General features: G+C 39.9%; 1 pseudogene; it reads right to left on the minus strand.

Annotated features, from left to right (window-relative positions):
• Positions 1-18,788, minus strand: part of LOC148658496 (fatty acyl-CoA hydrolase precursor, medium chain-like) — a 69,755-nt pseudogene that overhangs the window by 1,168 nt on the left and 49,799 nt on the right.

The following is an 18,788-nucleotide window of genomic DNA, read 5'->3' on the forward strand; positions in this document are numbered from 1 at the left end:
AGTGGGCCTGGTGATTCTAAATAATATGCCAAGGAGAAGAAATAGCCAAGAGCCCTGGACCAGGGAGGCAAAGCCCAATACACTGCTCCACCCTCTCCAGCTAGCATCTCACCTACTTGAACTTCACAGCTCCTAAGCCAGTTCATACAGCTCCTTGCATTGACAAATCCTAATGGATCAGGTGATGACTACTTCCACGATATCCAAAACACAAGTGATATCTTTGCAATTTTCACTTTTAGAATTCTCTCATTTTCAACCATTTCCTCAGCTCTTTCCATAAGCCTTTTACTGGTATTTTGTTTTCTTAAAATCATCAATTTTTATAAAACTAAGCAGTCCTGATTTGAATATACACAGATCAACCTCACTGCTATCTTGAATTTGGGATGTGAAGCATTGTACTAATTATCACATTAACCTAATTGTGCTTTCAGCGAACACAATCATTTATAGCCAGTGTGGTGATTATCACTAGATCACAAGACCCATTTTATATTTCAGTTACATCTAGGACAGTTACAGTTTTATGTTTCAGTTACATCCAGGACATGTGGTGTGTGTCTTACATTCGGAAGGGCTTTAAACAGGATGTAAGATTTAGACACATGTGCTGATCTCCTAGAACATGTGCATGACTGCCTGGAGGTTAAAGCAACCCTCCAAATCCTCTGATCCACAGCACATGTCCATCTTCTGAAGAACCTTTTGGCAAATTATTACCAACAATCTGATGTTCCTCCCACCCCTTTACTAACCATATCTAACTACACTTGACATCTGAGATCTGATATGATCCCAAGTAGCTTATCTAGTAAAGGTACTTGGTGAACTAAGATGGCGCCGGCGGGGAAGGCTGCTGTCCCACGAGCTCCCGTTTGTTTCTGTCTATTTCTCTACTTTATGTTGTTTTCCGTACTGCTAACTGTACGTACTGCTTGTTTGGTGATCAGCTATGACTAACAAATGACTAACAAATCTAATCGTCTATCGGCATAAGTAGATTTGCACCAAAAATAATGATGGATTACCTGGACTACCTGGACTATGGAGTCTTAGCTGTACCTGTTCCTGGACGAAAGTAGCGGCAGCGCAGGAAGAGAGGTAATTGGGCAGGTGTCTTGTTTAGACTGAGACAACGCAGCAATTGCCCTCCACTTCCGAGCTTCTTGCTAATGTTCAGTCACTTGACAACAAACTGGATTAGTGAAGAGCAAGGCTTGCTTAAGGGACATTAAGAACTGCAATATGCTAGTGTTTACTAAAACCTGGCTTGACCCGTCTATTCCGGACACCACTATCCTCCCAAAGAGGTTTTTCTATCCATCGTCAGGACAGGACAATGGACTTGGGGAAGATCAGGGGCGGAGGGGTGTCCTTCATGGTTAATAACTCTTGGTGCACAGACATGGAGACTATTTCATTGTCATGCTCTCCGCATCTTGAACACCCGACAATAAAATGTCGCCTGTTCTATCTACACAGCGCTGTATATTCCACCGTGAGCAAACACCACAAAAGCACTGGATTAACTACTCGGACACCTAAACAGACACGAGAACTCATAACCCGAGGGCACATTCATCACAGTTGGGGACTTCAATGGAGCGAACCTGAAGAAAACCATGCCTAACCTGAATCAGCATATCAATTGCCCAACGCACATAACAAACATATTGATTAATGTTTACACTCCCTTCCGGGATGGCTACAAAGCCCTCCCCCGACCTCCTTTCAGCAAATCCAATCACACCTCCATTCTGCTACTTCCTGCCTACAGGCAGAAACTTAAGCAGGAGAAGCCCTTGACAAGGACCACTCAGTGCTGGTCAGATGAATCAGGTTGTAGTCTATGTCACTGTTTTGCCACCACTGATTGGCAGATTTTTCGTGAAACTGCTGGGAACAACATTAACCTGTACATGGACTATGCTACTAGCTATATCAATAAATGCATAGAAGGCCTTGTCCCCAGGATTAGAGTTCGCACATACCCAAATCAAAAACCATGGGTGAAATATGCGCTAAAATCAAAGCTAGAACAAATCACTTTTAACTCTGGAGACATGGACGTGTACAAAAAATCCAGATCTTACCTTAGAAAAGCCATCAAAACAGCTAAATATAACTTTGAGTGAAACTAGAACCATGCTATCATGTTGACCTAGACACATGGAATATGTGGAACAGAATTCGCACCATCACAGACTACAAAAGCGTAACCCAGAAATACGACACAAGACGCCTTTCTCCCTGATGAACTAAACTCATTCTATGCTCGGATCGAAGTCCATTACATAGAACGAGCTAAGAAAATCATTGTAAACCAGGGGGAATACCCACTGTCTGTCTCCAGAGCTGACATGTATAAAGTTTTTAGGAAGACAAATCCACACAAAGCTCCTGGCTGCGACGCTATCCCTGGCCATGTTCTAATGGCTTGCACATACCAGCTGGCAGATGTCTTCACAGACAAATTCAATCTTTTCTTTACTCAATACACATTCCCCTTTTACTTCAAAATCCCATAGAAACCCAGTGTTAGCTGTCTAAATGATTACCGCTCTGTTGCACTCAGATCAGTCATCATGAAGTGCTTTGAGTGGCTGATCAAAGCACACATCTTCTCTTCACTGCTGGACACATTGGACCCACTGCAATTTGCATACCGACAGAACAAGTCAACTGAGGATGCCATCACTGCTCTACACACTACCCTCTCACACCTAGATAAAAAGGCACGTATGTGAGAATGCTGTTTGTTGATTACAGCTCAGCATTCAACACCATTGTACCCTCAAGGCTTGATACCAAGCTCTGGGACCTAGGACTAAGCTCACCTCTCTGAAATTAGTTCCTTGTTTTCTGATGGGTCAACTGCAGGTGGTAAGGGTAGGCACCAAATCATCCTCCACCCTTAATCTGAACATCGGCACCCCCCAAGGCTCTGTGCTCAGCCCTCTCCTCTACTCCTTATTCACTCACGATTATGTCGCCAAGAACAAAACAAACTCCATCATTAAGTTTGCAGAACTTCTCTCTGAACACCAGTTACACCAAGGAGTTGGTCGTAGACTACAGAAAACATCAGTGGGCAGACCACGCACCCATTTACAGTACATCAGCGAGTGTGCAGTAGAGAGGCTCAACAGTTTTAAATCCCTTGGTGTTAATATCACAGAAGACTTTACCTGGTCCCACCACACCAGCCACGTAGCCAAGACAGCACGGCAGCGCCTATTCTTTCTTCGCAGACTAAAGAAGTTTCTGCATGTCAACACGTATCCCGCATAACTTCCACAGGTGCACTATTGAGAGTATCCTGACTGGCTGCATCACTGCCTAGTATGGGAGCCGCTCCTCCTTAGAGGGCAAAGTACTGCAGAGGGTGGTGAAATCAGCACAGCACATCACCAGCTGCATGCTACCGAGCATAGAGGATATCTACCTCAAGAAAGCCAGGTCTATTCTTAAGAACCCCAGTCACCCAAACCATAATCTATTTTCTCTACTACCATCTGTAAAATGATACCAAAACATACAAAGGCCAACAGATTTCAAAACAGCTTTTTCCTTCAGGTAATTAGACTGCTAAACAGCCCATCACGGCAGCCACCAGCAATTACCCAAACGACTACTGATAAATAGTCAGTCCACTTGAAACTGATAAGGTGCAGCTGCATTTTATTTTCTTTCCCTGACACCTATTCCTACCATATTTCCTTATGTTATTCATTGCATAAATCTTGTCCATTGTAAATTGTATAAATGTATTGTATTCTACTCTGTAACCTTAATTCTACCAACTTCTGTCCTATCCGTCCTTGCAAGCTTGCTGAAAAAGCATTTCATCACAGACAACCACCGCTGTATGCTGTATTGTTGTGCATTTGATAAATAAACCTTGATTGATTGATTTGATAAATAAACCTTGATTGATTGATTCATTGATTGGTGTGATACATGTGGAGCACTATAGTTTTGGTCTAATCTACAGGTATGTCATTTACAGACAAACCCAGTATATTGCCACGTAATGCTGTTTATGTTGGCCTACATACAGTATCTCCAGTCTTCATCCTCCACACTGCTGATAAGATCTGGACAAAATTCATCCATGATACTATATCTATAGTGTAGCTGCATCTATAGTCTATAGAAACAATTAATAAACATAATTAATATATAAATATAATCTAAAGAAATAAAAAAATCAAATGGGGAAATAGGACAAATGGGGAGAGTAAGCTGAAATGCATTTAAAACTCAAAACAGGAGGTACCTATTAACACAAATGGCTGGGGGATTCTGGAACAAGCTACCCAACCATTTTGTTGAAACTGAGTACCATTGCTTCTATTAAGAAATGGCTAGATCCTCAGATCAATTACTACTAAAATAAAACAAGCAATGTGGATCGAATGGCCTCAATTCCTTTGCTAAATGTTTTAATTTTCTTATGTGTTGGATACAACTTTTAAAATAGAGTAATGTAAATCCTGACAATTGTAAAGAAACTATTTATAAGCTAAAATTAATCAGAGACTACAATTCTTCACAAATTGGTCATTCCCCAAAAGCTGTCTCTAATTAGTTTTTAATCATCACATCTAACATTCTGGGTAAACTTCCAGATTAGTGCCTTATTCCTCCTTCTTTTGAGCTCAAATTCCTCCAAATTCCAAGATCAAGTTTGACTGAAATGCAGTTATGATAGGCTGTGTCTGTATAGTAAGCTGCAGCTGTAGGGAATTGATGGTTTAATAAGTTATAGCGAGAGAAAGGGAATGCAGCAATGTGTGTTAGTGGAGAACTTTCCCGAATCCACTGCAAAAGAGAGTCACGCAGGCTGAGAGAGATATGCGCACCTGCAAGAGCTGGTGAGAGAAAGTGACAGCATCCATGTGTGCATGTGTTTGTATGTATGCCACAAGTAATGCAGTGTGGCTGATTAGCTGAGAGCCATCAGCTGTAATGCTGCTTAAGTGTAAGTAAAAAGCTGTGCAGTGTCTACTGTATGAGTGCTGTGTGACTGGGGTCATTAGAAGAAAGTTTGTTTGTCTGCTGGTGTAGCCGAGATGGTACTGTAGTCTTAATGATGCAGAGGTATATGAAATGCAACTGGAATTGAATCTATGTCATCCATCTGGGCTCTGAGAAAGCAGACTTAAAAAGCAGAGGCTGCTGGTTGCGGTTTCCAGCAGCACTTGACAGAAGTGCAGATGCTGATGCTGATACAGATGCTGTAGGCTGCAGAAACCCATGGGCATTTTAGGTGTGCAAGGGAGACACTGGAGTTTGACAGTTTATTCCCACACATTGTTCACTGTCATAAACAAACTCCAGCTTCCTTCATTTTTCAATATTATTTCAAATAATACACATGCATTAGTTCTTATGAACTTCCCCATTTGCATGCATAAAAATTTACTTTTACTTCTTTACATAATTAGTATTACCTTCAACTTGAACATTTCCACTCCAGAAACATGCTCCAAGGACAAAGCCAACCTCATCTACTTGGTCTGCGTTTACAAAGCTGGGTCTTTTCTCTCTATAAACACCTGGGCGATGAATGAACTCCTACAGGTACACTGGTACTCCAGCATCTGTGAAAGAGACCAGAAACTGACTCCGTGAAGGTATCAAAATCACACCTGGGCGTAGAGGCTTGTTAAGAAAACGGAACACATATGAAATAGAAAGAGTCTGTTACAGAATGATAATATAAAGTAATGCCATTTGTGTAAGGAACTGAATATTTTTAAGCTAATGATAATTAATAATAAATGATACTGTATATTCTCAAGGGTAACAAGATTTACATAAATGGTGACTTCTCTGTTTCTACATTCTGTATATGGTTTTAGGTATTCCTATTTCATCTGTTAGAGACACACTGAACATATCACATTGTGCTGCAGCTGCTGTCATACTGCTGTCCCATGCTCCAGAGTGCTGATTGGCTGAAGAGGTAGAGGGTGGCTATGCGAGTGTGGAGACAGGTGGTGCAGGCAGGAGGATATTGAGACTAGAATGCTACAGTGGGAGAACATGAAAGTCAGAAAACCTCAATAAATACAGTTTCTGAAAAAACAAATTGGCCAGCAGAGAAATAATAAATGAGCTGGTGGAAACTGGAAAAAACACAGACTCTGCTGAGTCAGTGCCCCAGAAGAATTCATAGGAGTGTAGGTCAGAAAAATAGCAAGTGAAGAGTGAAGCATATTTTTGCATGAATGTCAGAACAGTGACACAGTGCAGTGATCTACCTTAAATAGGCAGCTAATTAGGTAGACAGGTACCTTGATTGATTATTAGATTGAAAGATATTTGGTCTAATTGAGAGGTGTCCTGGCATCCTGACATCATTTCCACAGGCTCAGAGGAACACTCAGAGCTTGAGTGAATGTTCAGATCGCTGTCACGGCTCTTAGTAATCAGAACGAACGCCAGCGCCAGACAGACACGTTTCCCAATAATCAAAATCATGCACCTTCCAATTCTGGCCAATGCCGGCAATAAATCTAATTATCCAATCACATCTCTTAGCTATTACCACACCTCGAGGTTCTCACTATACTTAAGAATGCCTTACCTTCAGTGCAATGCTCCGTATTGGTCATTGCCGTGGAGCTCCTTCTCTCGCTTCCTGAACTGTTTCCTGTTAGTATTTGACTTACCGGCTTTTCGACCTGCACTTTCCCAATGACTACAATTTCGGACTTGATGCCTCGGCTAAGTACTCCTGGCTTTTTTCCTCTTTGCTAATCCATACTTAATATCAGTACAGATACCGCATAGGGGTCCTAAACAACCTTGACTTTGTTTCACTGCAGAATACTGAGCCGAAACATGGACCCCGTGGAATGCAATACAATTCACTCCGTCCTTAGTCAACATTCTCACGCACTGATTCAGCTCCATGCATCCATTCAGCAACTGACAGATCATGTGACCAGACTTCCTGCAGCTTCCCTGGTTCAGTTTTTCTGTGTTCAGAAGAAAGATGGTATCCTTAGACCCTGCATTGACTACAGGGGCTCAAACGAGATAACTATTAAAAACTGTTATCCTCTTCCCTTGATTCCGTCAGCTCTAGAATCAGTGTTCAGTGCCACTTTATTCACGAAATTAGACCTTCGAGGCGCATACAATTTAATTTGCATGAGAGAAGGGGATGAGTGGAAAATGGCATTTATGGCTACTCATGGCCACTATGAGTTCCAGGTAATGCCTTTCGGTCTGGTCAACACACCTGCAGTATTCCAAGCATTTATGAACAACATCTTTCGCGACATCATCCATAAATACTTTCTGGTCTACCTTGATGACATCTTAATCTTTTCTAACAATCCCCAAGAACACATTCACCATGTCCAAGGTATTATCCAGGCATATCCACAACAAACTTTATGCCAAACAGGATAAATGTCTGTTTCACGTTTCCAGGGTGCAATTCCTGGGCTACATCTAAATTAACAGTTATTAGGGATTGGCCAATCCCCAAGAACCTAAAGTAAATTCAACGTTTTCTCGGGTTTGCAAATTTTTACCGGCGCTTTATCCGCAATTTTGGCCCTGTGGTGGCTCCCATCACATCACTCACACGTAAAGCACAAATTGAATCCCGAGGTGAACAAGGCTTTTCTCTACCTCTAGCACCTCTTTACTACAGCCCCACTCCTCTATCACCCAGATCCTTCATTAACCTTTGTGGTTGAGGTTCATGCCTCAGTTCATAGTGTGGGGGCAGTTCTCTCACAAAGCCATGGGGATAAGGGAATACTCCACCCTTGGGCCTTCTTCTCCAAGAGGGTTTCTCCTCCTGAGGTAAACAATGACGTGGGTAACCATGAGTTATTAGCCATCAAGCACACCCTTGAGGAGTAGAGACATTGGTTAGAAGGCCCACAACATCCCTTTACCATCATAATGGATCACAAGAACCTGCCCTACATCCAATCGGCCACATGTCTTAATCCCCGCCAAACCAGATGGTCCCTATTCTTCTCCCAATTCCGCTTTGTCTGACTTTCCACTAGGAATCTTCCCCTAAGACAACCCTCAAACAAGCTGGGACCTCGTTACATCAGCCCTCGTCATGCCTGTCTCATACCACCTGGTTCTCCCCCCTACTCTCAGGATTCACCCTACATTCCATGTCTCTGTTCTCAAGCCTTTTCAAAGATCTCCTCTTTCCAAACCACAACCTCGTCTACCTCCACTGCGACTGATTGATGGTCTACCAGCCTTCACTGTCAATAAAATCTTGGATTCTCGCTGGCATCGGGGCTCTCTTCAATACTTGGTAGACTGGGAAGGATATGGACCCGAGGAACCTTTTCTGCACCCGTTCCACACTCTTCTGAGAGTTGTGCTGACACTGGCATCCTGGTGGGGGTAGCCTAGATCCATGACATCACATACACTGAGAACTTTGGGCCTTTCACTCGTGTATTGCTGTTGTCCAAGACCAGGCAGCCGGAGACTTCCTGCTTCCAGCTGCTGGTACCCTCACCTGATACCACCAGGCTGGGTCTCATACACACAATGTCTGCAGTGCCTCACTCTCGCACTCAGGACTCTTTATCTATCAACCCAAGTCTCTTCAGGGCACCTCTCTCTTGTGCCAAGGCTCAGCACACTGTCTCACACTAACACATACACACAACCACTCTGGTGGGTCACTGTCATGACTCAAGTTGCGTTGTTGCAGCTATTGGAGCACCCTAAACTCCTACCCTGCCACAACTGCATTCTCACACCGCAGCTACCAGCGCACCTTCCCTGTGCCTGACAGCTACTGCACACCTTCATTGTGGCTGACCACCACTGTATCCACCCCAGAGGCCGGTGGCAAGACAGACCCTACTCTCTTTCCCAATACTCTAGAGTATATCACCTAGGAAAGGGTCCCTTAATTACATCCATCATTCTGGTACTCACACTTTAAATCTTTGATATTCTGAGGTTCCATTTCTTTTGATAGTCTCCTCCTGACAAAATACTCTTACTTTTCCTGGTCCCTTTCAGGCCTTTCTCTACACAATCTCCTGCAAGACTGTCACTGTCAATCACCCCCTCTACAGGGTTATAGCTGCAGCCTCAGTCTACCTTCTACCTCACTCTCATGAGGCAGATGCACTCAGCTAACAGTGCCCTCACCAGCAGCATCTCACACCCACTGTTGTGTTGGTTCAGCCTTACTCTCTCACTGTTGAGCTTCCACATACAGGAGACCTAATCTCTAACTTCCTCTCAGGTCAACAGCCATTTCAGAACTAATGCCCCAGTATAGTGATGTGGACACTATACTGTAAAAAGGCACCATCCTTTGGATGAGACATAAAACCGAGGTCCTGACTCTCTGTGGTCATTAAAAATTCCAAGGTGTTTCTCATTAAGAATAGGGGTGTAGTGGCTAAATTTCCCATTGGCTTTACCAATCATGACATCCTAGTAATCCCCACGTACAGTATGATTTGGCTTTGTCACTCTGTTTTCCTCCCAGCTGATAGCTGATGTGAGCGTTTTGGCACACTATGGCTTCCATCGTGTCATCCAGGTGAATGCTGCATATTTGTGGTGGTGGGGAGTAAAGCACTTTGAGTGGAGTGTCCAGAAAAGCACTATATAATTGTAAGGAATTATTATTATCACTCACTTTCTCAGTTGTAGTTACCAAGGCAACGTATCTCTCTCTAGAGCTTGCCCCCACAATGCACACACCCCGTGCATCATCACAATACCTTAAGAATAAAAAGGAATATGTGCTTCACCACTGCTACTGCAGTGCAGTGCTGCAGGTGAACTGACAGGCAGGACCCTAAGCACAGGGCATCGTTTTTTTTCATATGTATTTGGGAGAGCTGACGGAGCAGGAAAACAGAGGACAGGCAAGGCTGACTGGAGAGCAAATACAAGTAGGTGGCTGATGAATTAAAGGCTGCCTGGGGAATCAGGCTGTCAAGGTATCTTGAAGGTACTGTACTTTTCTGCTGGGCCAGTGCTGGTGAGTCTAGGATTTCAGTTCTGCACAGTTTTTGAGTGTAGAGCTGATTGCCAGTCAACTCACGGAAGCTCAAATGTCAGAGCACTGGTCTAACAGTGAATCGAGCACTTAATATTATCAAATGTGATCACGTTCTCATGGAGTCAACTGGAGTGCAAGAAGTTTTAAAGCCACTGCCAGCCTAGGCATGACAATATGTAGTATTTTGTGCTGCAGAAGGCCGGAAGTTCTCAAAACAGAAAACAATACCTATAAATGGATTTTATGCTGGTACTGTAAGTATAAAGTTTCATTCTGTAGCCAGAAACCAAATATGACGGTACATGTTTCAAAATAAACAGATTTTTCATTCCCCAGTTAAAAGTGAAAAAAACATAATTGTCTACAGTTTCTGGGCTGTCATGCGATGCTGGGTTTGAATCCTGGCCAATGCTCACCCCATTGGGACAAATCTTTGTCTAATAATAAAATTGTATTTGTTTACTATGCTATAATTTTATTCATTTTATATATCACAGTATGCTAAATATTAAATTATAACTCCAGCAAGTAAGCCAGCAGCCTACAGTATATCACCCTGGCAACCCACTGAAGCTAGCAGGTGTGACCCTTGCCAGTACCTGGAGAGATCACTGCCCCAACTAGAAAACGAAAAAGCCATATATATTAATACTTTATTCTTTTCCTGAACTTGTGCAAAATGTTTCTTTTATCTTAGTGGTCACTATACATAAAGCAGTTACAAAATGGATGGATAGGTGAATGCGTTGTAAAAAACATACCAATTCAATTACAATACAGAAGACATTCTCTTCAAATGTTGTTTAGTTAATTTACTATTAATCTAAAAAGGACACAATGAGAAACTGATAACTTCTTCAGGTTTAAAATTTTTTAACACAACTACAAAGTATTCAAAATGTAGTAGTTTGCTTCTGTTAGCTTTTTAAGGCTACAGCAGCAACTCTCCATCAATTATTAAATTATAATTGCATACTGTAATATTGCAAGTGCTTGCCATGTGAAATGCCTGGTTTAAAATCCCAGACAGTGCCCAGCACTGTGGGCAATTTTTTTCTCCAATTATATAATTTTATTTGTATATAATTGTGATTTCTATTAGTTTTGTACTGTATATCACAGTATGTTAAATATTAAATGAATGTTAAAAATAAAAGTAGGGCTATTTCACAAAGCACAATTACTCAGCTGAATATATATATATAACATGGATTATTATTATAGCTTGTTGTGTACATGATGTGCTTTTTTCAGGTTACATCCACATTAGAATAATTTTATCTTAACATTTATTTCAGCAACAAGTAATTTGGAAACAATTTTATTTTAGATTTTGATTTATGAACAATATATTTAAGACATACTGTACTGGCCTTAAAACCATAGACTATCATACTGTATTCACTGTATTTGCAGTATATTTATACAGGCTACTGATCATACCGCAGTTCATTGACTTGTAAGCTATTGTTTTGGCATATCTGTGGTTGTGATGTTTATGTGTGTGGCACATTGGGGATTGTAATCTTTGGTCACGTATTCGATTCACATGACTGACATTTTAAAAATATAGTATAAGCTGTGAAGGAAATGTTATGTTTTAAATAGAACATACCTTAATAAAAAAGATTATCTCAATAATTGGACCACCTTTAATTGCACAAATAATGTGCTGTAGAAAGTAGTGTTTTGTGATGCATTTACCTTAAGATATACAGTATTTGTTATGCTGTGGTCCTGAGGCTTTAGGGCTGTGGTGAAGGGCAAGCCGAGTTCCAGGTGCAGGCTCACTGAGGAGCCTCCCTTGGGGGAGTTTTTGGAAATGCTATAGAGATGACTTAAATTGCGTGCTGTCTGTACTCCCACCTCTAGTTCACCTCCTGTACTGACCCAGGTTCTCTACCACACGGCATCCCATCAATCACATTACTATTCTGAACCTGATATGAGTGTGAATAGACAGAGTATTGCAACTCTCACTAGATGTAGATTAGAAGTCAGACACTCCTTTAAGGGCTGCTGTGTTGACAATTTAATCTCCATTCCACTGGTAAACCTAAATCAGTTAAAACATGAAACTACCATAAAATTCTCACTGTTAAATGTTTGCTCACTAGGCAACAAAATAGTCCTGGTTAATTATATGGTGCTTGACACCAACTCTGACCTGTGCCTAGTAACAGAAACCTGGCTTAGACCCACTGACACTATTCCTTTAGTTGAAGGCTCACCTAATGGCTATACTTTTCTACAGAAAGCTCTTTGCTCAGTGTGTGGAGGTGGCCTAGCAGCCATCTTCAAGAATTGAATTAAAAACTATTAATGACTTTCACACATTTGAAGCAATGCTTCTTAAAATAGTACCCGAATCATCTACATACATTCTTTTAGTTTACAGACCCCCAGGACCATATGCATTGTTTCTTGCCGAATTTGGTAAACTGCTCTCTGATTTAGTTATTAAATAAGACAAAGTTGTAATATTAGGTGACTAACATACATATGGACATACAGACAGACACCTTCGGTAAACATTTCTTGTCTCTCCTTGACTCTGTAGGTTGAAGTCAGCATATAAGAGGCCCAAAACACATATATAATCATACACTAGACTTAATTATCACTCATAGAGATGATATTCATCATGTACTAGTCCATCCCATCTCTAACTCTTTTTCTGACCACTCTTTAATTACTTTTGAGATTCAACTGCCTTTGATAGCTGCCAAGGAGAAGACTATTTCACATGACACATGACACATGACACATCAACGGGGGTACTTCATTAACTTTCATGAACACGATGAACAATGCTAGCTTTATCTCCAGTAGTAACGTTCATGAAATCACACATAACTATAATTATGTGGTCAGACAGGCCCATGAAGAAATTGCCCCGTTAAAGACTAAGGTAGTCAAAACTGCTAGACACTCTCCATGGTATAATGATCACACACGATCTCTTAAACAGGAGTGCCATAAACTAGAGAGCAAATGGAGGTCTACTAGTTTGCAAGTATTCAAGTCGACATGGACTGATAGCCTGCAACAATATAAGAAAGCTCTATATAGAGTTCGTTCAGCTTACTACTCTGAACTTATAGAAAGCAATAAAAATAACCCTCTGCTACCTATTTAAGACAATAGCTAATCTTACAAATAAGACCGATTCTATAGCACCATCTAACTTTAGTAGTGACGAATTCATTAGCTTCTTTATTGGTAAAATTAACACGATCAGACTTTAAACCCAATCAAATAAGTTGCAAAAGAGCAGTCCTTAAGTGTTTTTCAATTAGTTAATGAACAAGAACTCAAGAAATTAATTATTAAGACAAAGCTAACCACCTGTCCACTAGATCCCATCCCTACTCAGCTAGTCAAAGATTCCATCAAAGTACTGGCAGGACCTATAATTAGTATGATGAACACATTCCTTGCATCAGGTATTGTACCTGACCAAATTAAGGTAGCGGTTGTTCTTAAAAACTACAGGCCTGTCTCAAACGTCCCATTTCTATCTAAAATTCTTGAGAGAATAGTTGTGGCCCAACTTCAATCATATCTGAACTCAAATAATATACTTGAGAAATTCCAGTATGGTTTCTGCCCGGGCCACAGCACTGAAACTGCATTAACAAGAGTCGTAAATTATATTCTGTTAGCTACTGACGCATCAACAGTGCTTGTGCTTCTAGATCTTTGTGCTTCCTTTGACAAGGCTGACAACTCTGTTTTGTTACACAGGTTTGAGTTTGAGGTTGGCTTATGTGGAACCATCCTTAGGTAGTTTACTTCATATTTAACTAATCGTTTTCATTATGTTCAAATATCTTATAATTGTACTGCTTCGTCAATGTCACCAGTTCAATTTGAGGGATCAGTGCTGGGACTGATATTGCTCTGTCTCTACATGCTGCCGCTAGGTAGGATAATACCAAAACATAATATTAACTTTCATTAATATGCTGAATACACTCATATACATTTCATTTACACCTAATGACAACTCTTCTATTATCACTTTAGTTAATTGCATTAATGAAATAAAGACTTGGATATGTGAAAACGTTTTGTTACTCATCTCTGATAAAACTGAGGTTCTGTTGTTTGGAGGCAACAATACTGATAGGACTACTATAACTTCAGCACTTAACTCGAATTAAATTTGCTTCAAAGACTCAGCGCGTAACCTAGGCGTCATATTAGACACAAGGCTCTAATTTTTCAGGTTAAAACAGTTTTGAAAACATGCTTCTTACAGTTAAGAAATATTGCAAAACTAAGGCAGTTTCTCTCCACTCAAGACACAGAGAAATTAAAACATGTTCTTGTATACAGCAGGTTAGACTACTACACTGCCCTACTATCAGTGAGCACCCACCACTTTTTCAACACCTTACAGTAAATTCAGAATGCAGAAGCTAGAATTGTTACTAAGAGCAGAAAGTACAACCATATAACCCCCATACTTAGCTCTCTTCATTGGCTTCCTGTCATGTACAGGGCAACTTCAAATTCCTTCTACTTACAGATGCAGCCATTCAAAGTGCGCGGTACAGACACGTACCGGAGGTAATTGGCTACGGCGTCGCGCATTTTGACGCAAGATGACGCGGGGTACCACGGTACGTGATTGGTTGACCGACAGGGGCACTCGTGGTCCGTTGGTCTGTCGTAGAAAGATTTACTGTAAACGTCTTTACTGTGCCCGTTGTAGTATTGAATATTCATATGGAATTTTACCACTGAAGGGAAATCTTAGTGCCTGAGCATAAAAAGAATAGGAGCATACTGCAACACGTGTGAAGGCCATAAACGATATTAATTTTGGAACATAAACATACAGTATATGGCTTGTCTCGGTACTTTAAAGAAAACATACACGAAACATGGTTTCATTATGACCAGAATCGGTCTTGAGATATTTTTAACTTGATTTACAGTATTTAAGATGTAAATACTGTAAATACTGCTCACGTATATGTTTCTAGGATTATATTATGCATTTCATACGGTCAAATTACTTTTGAGCAACTGATAAGAAGCGCGAAACGGTATGCCCAGGGCGTTTTAGTTTTGTTTTGTGCAGGGACTCTGCTTTAACTATATCGCCGTGGATTGATTAGAGATATCAAGTACATACAAGTCATTTTTTAAATGTTGTAGTTCGTCTTGTAAAAATATTACGAGTACATCATCTGTCAACAATTACACAGGTTCTGTTTCCATATTGCGGATTTTGGTTACGTAATATTATTTTCTAATTTCGTGTTGTGAATATATGATTTGGGCAAACAGAGCCGCAAAGAAGTACCATTATGGGTTGTTGTTTTTTTTTTTGCAGTTTTATCTAGAACAAACGATGCTTAAGCCTTTGTCTGATTCTTGTGAAACTCGGTGCAGTCAGATGTTGAAATTTGTTCCCCGTTTTTGAAAAAGTCCCACTGTATGCTGTTCCTTTTATTTACAATAAGAATCTAGGAACCTCTAGGAGACATCAACTGCAAAGTGACATGACTGAGAGCCTCTTGAGTCCTGCAGATACAGGGTACCTCATAATTTTAATGAAATCAAATGTGTACTGTACGCTGACCTAACAACCATCCCCTTTTCTGCAGAGCATGTTTAATTGTACTGTTTCAGCACATCAGTTTTTTTTCCCCCCAACAACTTTCCAGAGGAGCTATAAATATTTTAAATAAATACACACAGTATTGCTCATAAGGTCTGCTATTTGAGGTCCAGTTATTTAGATGCATACATCTTATTTTATCTCAGCTTTTCAGCTGAGATACACAGATCATACATAAACAATGCAGTAAAAAAATGTCTCATCAAGTATTTAATCATTAGGTATAACAGTTTCCCTTTAGGCCTCTGAAAACACCACCTTCTACCTTGTGAATACCAGTACCTCCTAATTGTCTAAAGGCTTTATTTCTTAAGAGCATGACATTAAAAACTGCTCAACTTTACAGCTGCATGTTTGCTTGCAGCATTCCAATACCTCTCAAGCAGTGAAAACAAATAACCTGCTGCAAAGCTGCTTATTATGGAGAAAAAAATCTCAGTTACATTCCCAGATCATAATCATTAGCTTTCCCAGCTGCAAATAACTACAGGTGCAAAGAGACAATGTTCAGACACTCAAAACAACCTTTTCTGAACCTGATCAGATTTTTCCTGGTTCCGAAAAAAGACGATTAAAATCTGTAATCTTTCCACTTGTATGTCATCGGACATTACCGAGTACAACCCCCCTCTCTGCGGGAGTGCTGGCTGTGACGAATTAAACCGGTTTCACAGGTATTTTCAAAGTAGGAAGTACAGTACTTCCTAGTAAAGAAAGCTAGGCTCCTCAATGAAATCGCTTTAACATGCTAATGCATTGGTGTAACAGTCCGGGGGTGGCAAGCTTCCAATGTCAACTCGACTCGATTGGTAGACAATGAACGTATTCTAGCCCTAAATGAATTAATAGCAAATATGGTTTACATAAAAGACATTTTTCCAAGAAAGTTTATAATAATATGATCTATAGTTGAAATCTGAGCCTAAATATAAAGAAAAAGCATTTTCAGAGAGCAATCACGCTGTGTTTATGTAGAAAAAGCAATTAGGTTTATGAGCAATCTAATTACCTATTCGCTTAAAACGCTATATAAAATAAAGTTTATTTAAAGATGAATGATAAGTGTCGCAGTTTAAATAATTTTCATAGTAGGGCTTGGACAGATTCCAAGTGCATTTTTGCAATTTACGTTGCATTGTCCAATGTGCTGCTGTAATACAGTTTAGAATACAGTAAGTCTAAACTGTATCAGCTTTATTTATGGGTTGCAATTTAGAAAAAGTCAAAAACCGCACTCAAAATGCAATTTAGAGCTTTCTGGCAAGAGGAGACACCCAAATTAATAATGTAACATGCCACTGTTTGTGCATGAACAAAGTTATACTGCAATTTTCCTTAGATACACGATTAAAAAACACAATATTTTTTAATCCCCGGCGGAGCACATTCCATAAGAATCAGCGCTTTTATACAGTATATCGCCTTTAAACACATATATTTAAACACGTGTTTACGATTTAAATCAAAATGTGATTCAAATCAATATAAATGTTTATTTTGTAACACATAGGTGACTATTCATTGTTATTAAAAAGACTTAAATTCGATCATGTTGTGATATTTAGAAATATAAATTTGTTTGGTGCGAGTGAGGTTTTATTTAATCTCTGACCAAGGGAAACGTTTCATTTTTTCAAAGAAATGTTTGTTAAAAAATGAAGTCATAGTTACATGGGATTCGATTACAGACTGTGTGACATGGGAGTCAGGAACCTAACACACAGCGCCACCAGCGCGGTCACATGCTGAATGCTGAAAAAGCACTACAGAAACATTATCGACAGACAATGTACAGATTTGATAAAGCTATAAAATAATGTAATTAGGCACAGAACAAGTTTACAGCACAGTACAATAATAAATGCTGACCATGACTTTAGAAGCATAAATTACCTTACACTCAATTTAAACACAAGCTGTCTTTAGCCCTCTAAGCTGGTTCATACAGTAATGTAGAGAACCAGGCTCAGAACACACAGCTTCATTAGCGAATACATATGCAGGACAACTGGAGAAGACGTTTTACAGTGGATGGATTTTTAGAAACATCCCATCAGTGACCTCACTGAAGTCAACTCCTAGGTAACTGTCGTGTGGATAGTTTCACAAGAATCAGACAAAGGTTTAAGCATCGTTTGTTCTAGATAAAACTGCAAAAAAAAAACAACAACCCATAATGGTACTTCATTGCGGCTCTGTTTGCCCAAATCATATATTCACAACACGAAATTAGAAAATAATATTACGTAACCAAATTCCGCAATATGGAAACAGAACCTGTGTAATTGTTGACAGATGATGTACTCGTAATATTTTTACAAGACGAACTACAACATTTAAAAAATGACTTGTATGGACTTGATATCTCTAATCAATCCACGGCGATATAGTTAAAGCAGAGTCCCCGCACAAAACGAAACTAAAACGCCCTGGGCATACCGTTTTGCGCTTCTTATCATTTGCTCAAAAGTAATTTGACCGTATGAAATGCATAATATAAACCTAGAAACATATACGTGAGCAGTATTTACGTAGTATCGGTGTCAAGACATACATCTTAAATACTGTAAATCAAGTTAAAAATATCTCAAGACCGATTCTGGTCATAATGAAACCATGTTTCGTGTATGTTTTCTTTAAAGTACCGAGACCAGCCATATACTGTATGTTTATGTTCCAAAATGCTCCTATTCTTTTTATGCTCAGGCACTAAGATTTCCCTTCAGTGGTAAAATTCCATATAAATATTCAATACTTAAACGGGTACAGTTAAGACATTAAATATACATATACATACTGTATACAGTACAGTTTGCATACGGTAATATGTTTATGTTCCTAAATCAATCTCTTTTATGAGCATGTGAAAGGCATTGTGAATCGATTCTCACAAATTATTGTACTTTGCATGATTGGAAACAAATGCGTGATTTCGAAATGCTGTGGTGTTACTTTTACAAAGACGGTCAATGAAAAAAAGAATGTGGACCAGGGCAATACTTTGAGTTTACACTTACAGCTTGTCCAAGGTCATTCATTATTAATACTATTAGTAATATCTTCGTTAAAGACTTTGATGGCGACAGCTCAAACATGAGAGGTTGAGCTTTATTAGCT

The sequence above is a fragment of the Lepisosteus platostomus genome, chromosome 7 (assembly GCF_059453375.1).
Source record: "Lepisosteus platostomus isolate fLepPlt1 chromosome 7, fLepPlt1.hap1, whole genome shotgun sequence".
NCBI lineage: Eukaryota > Metazoa > Chordata > Actinopteri > Semionotiformes > Lepisosteidae > Lepisosteus > Lepisosteus platostomus.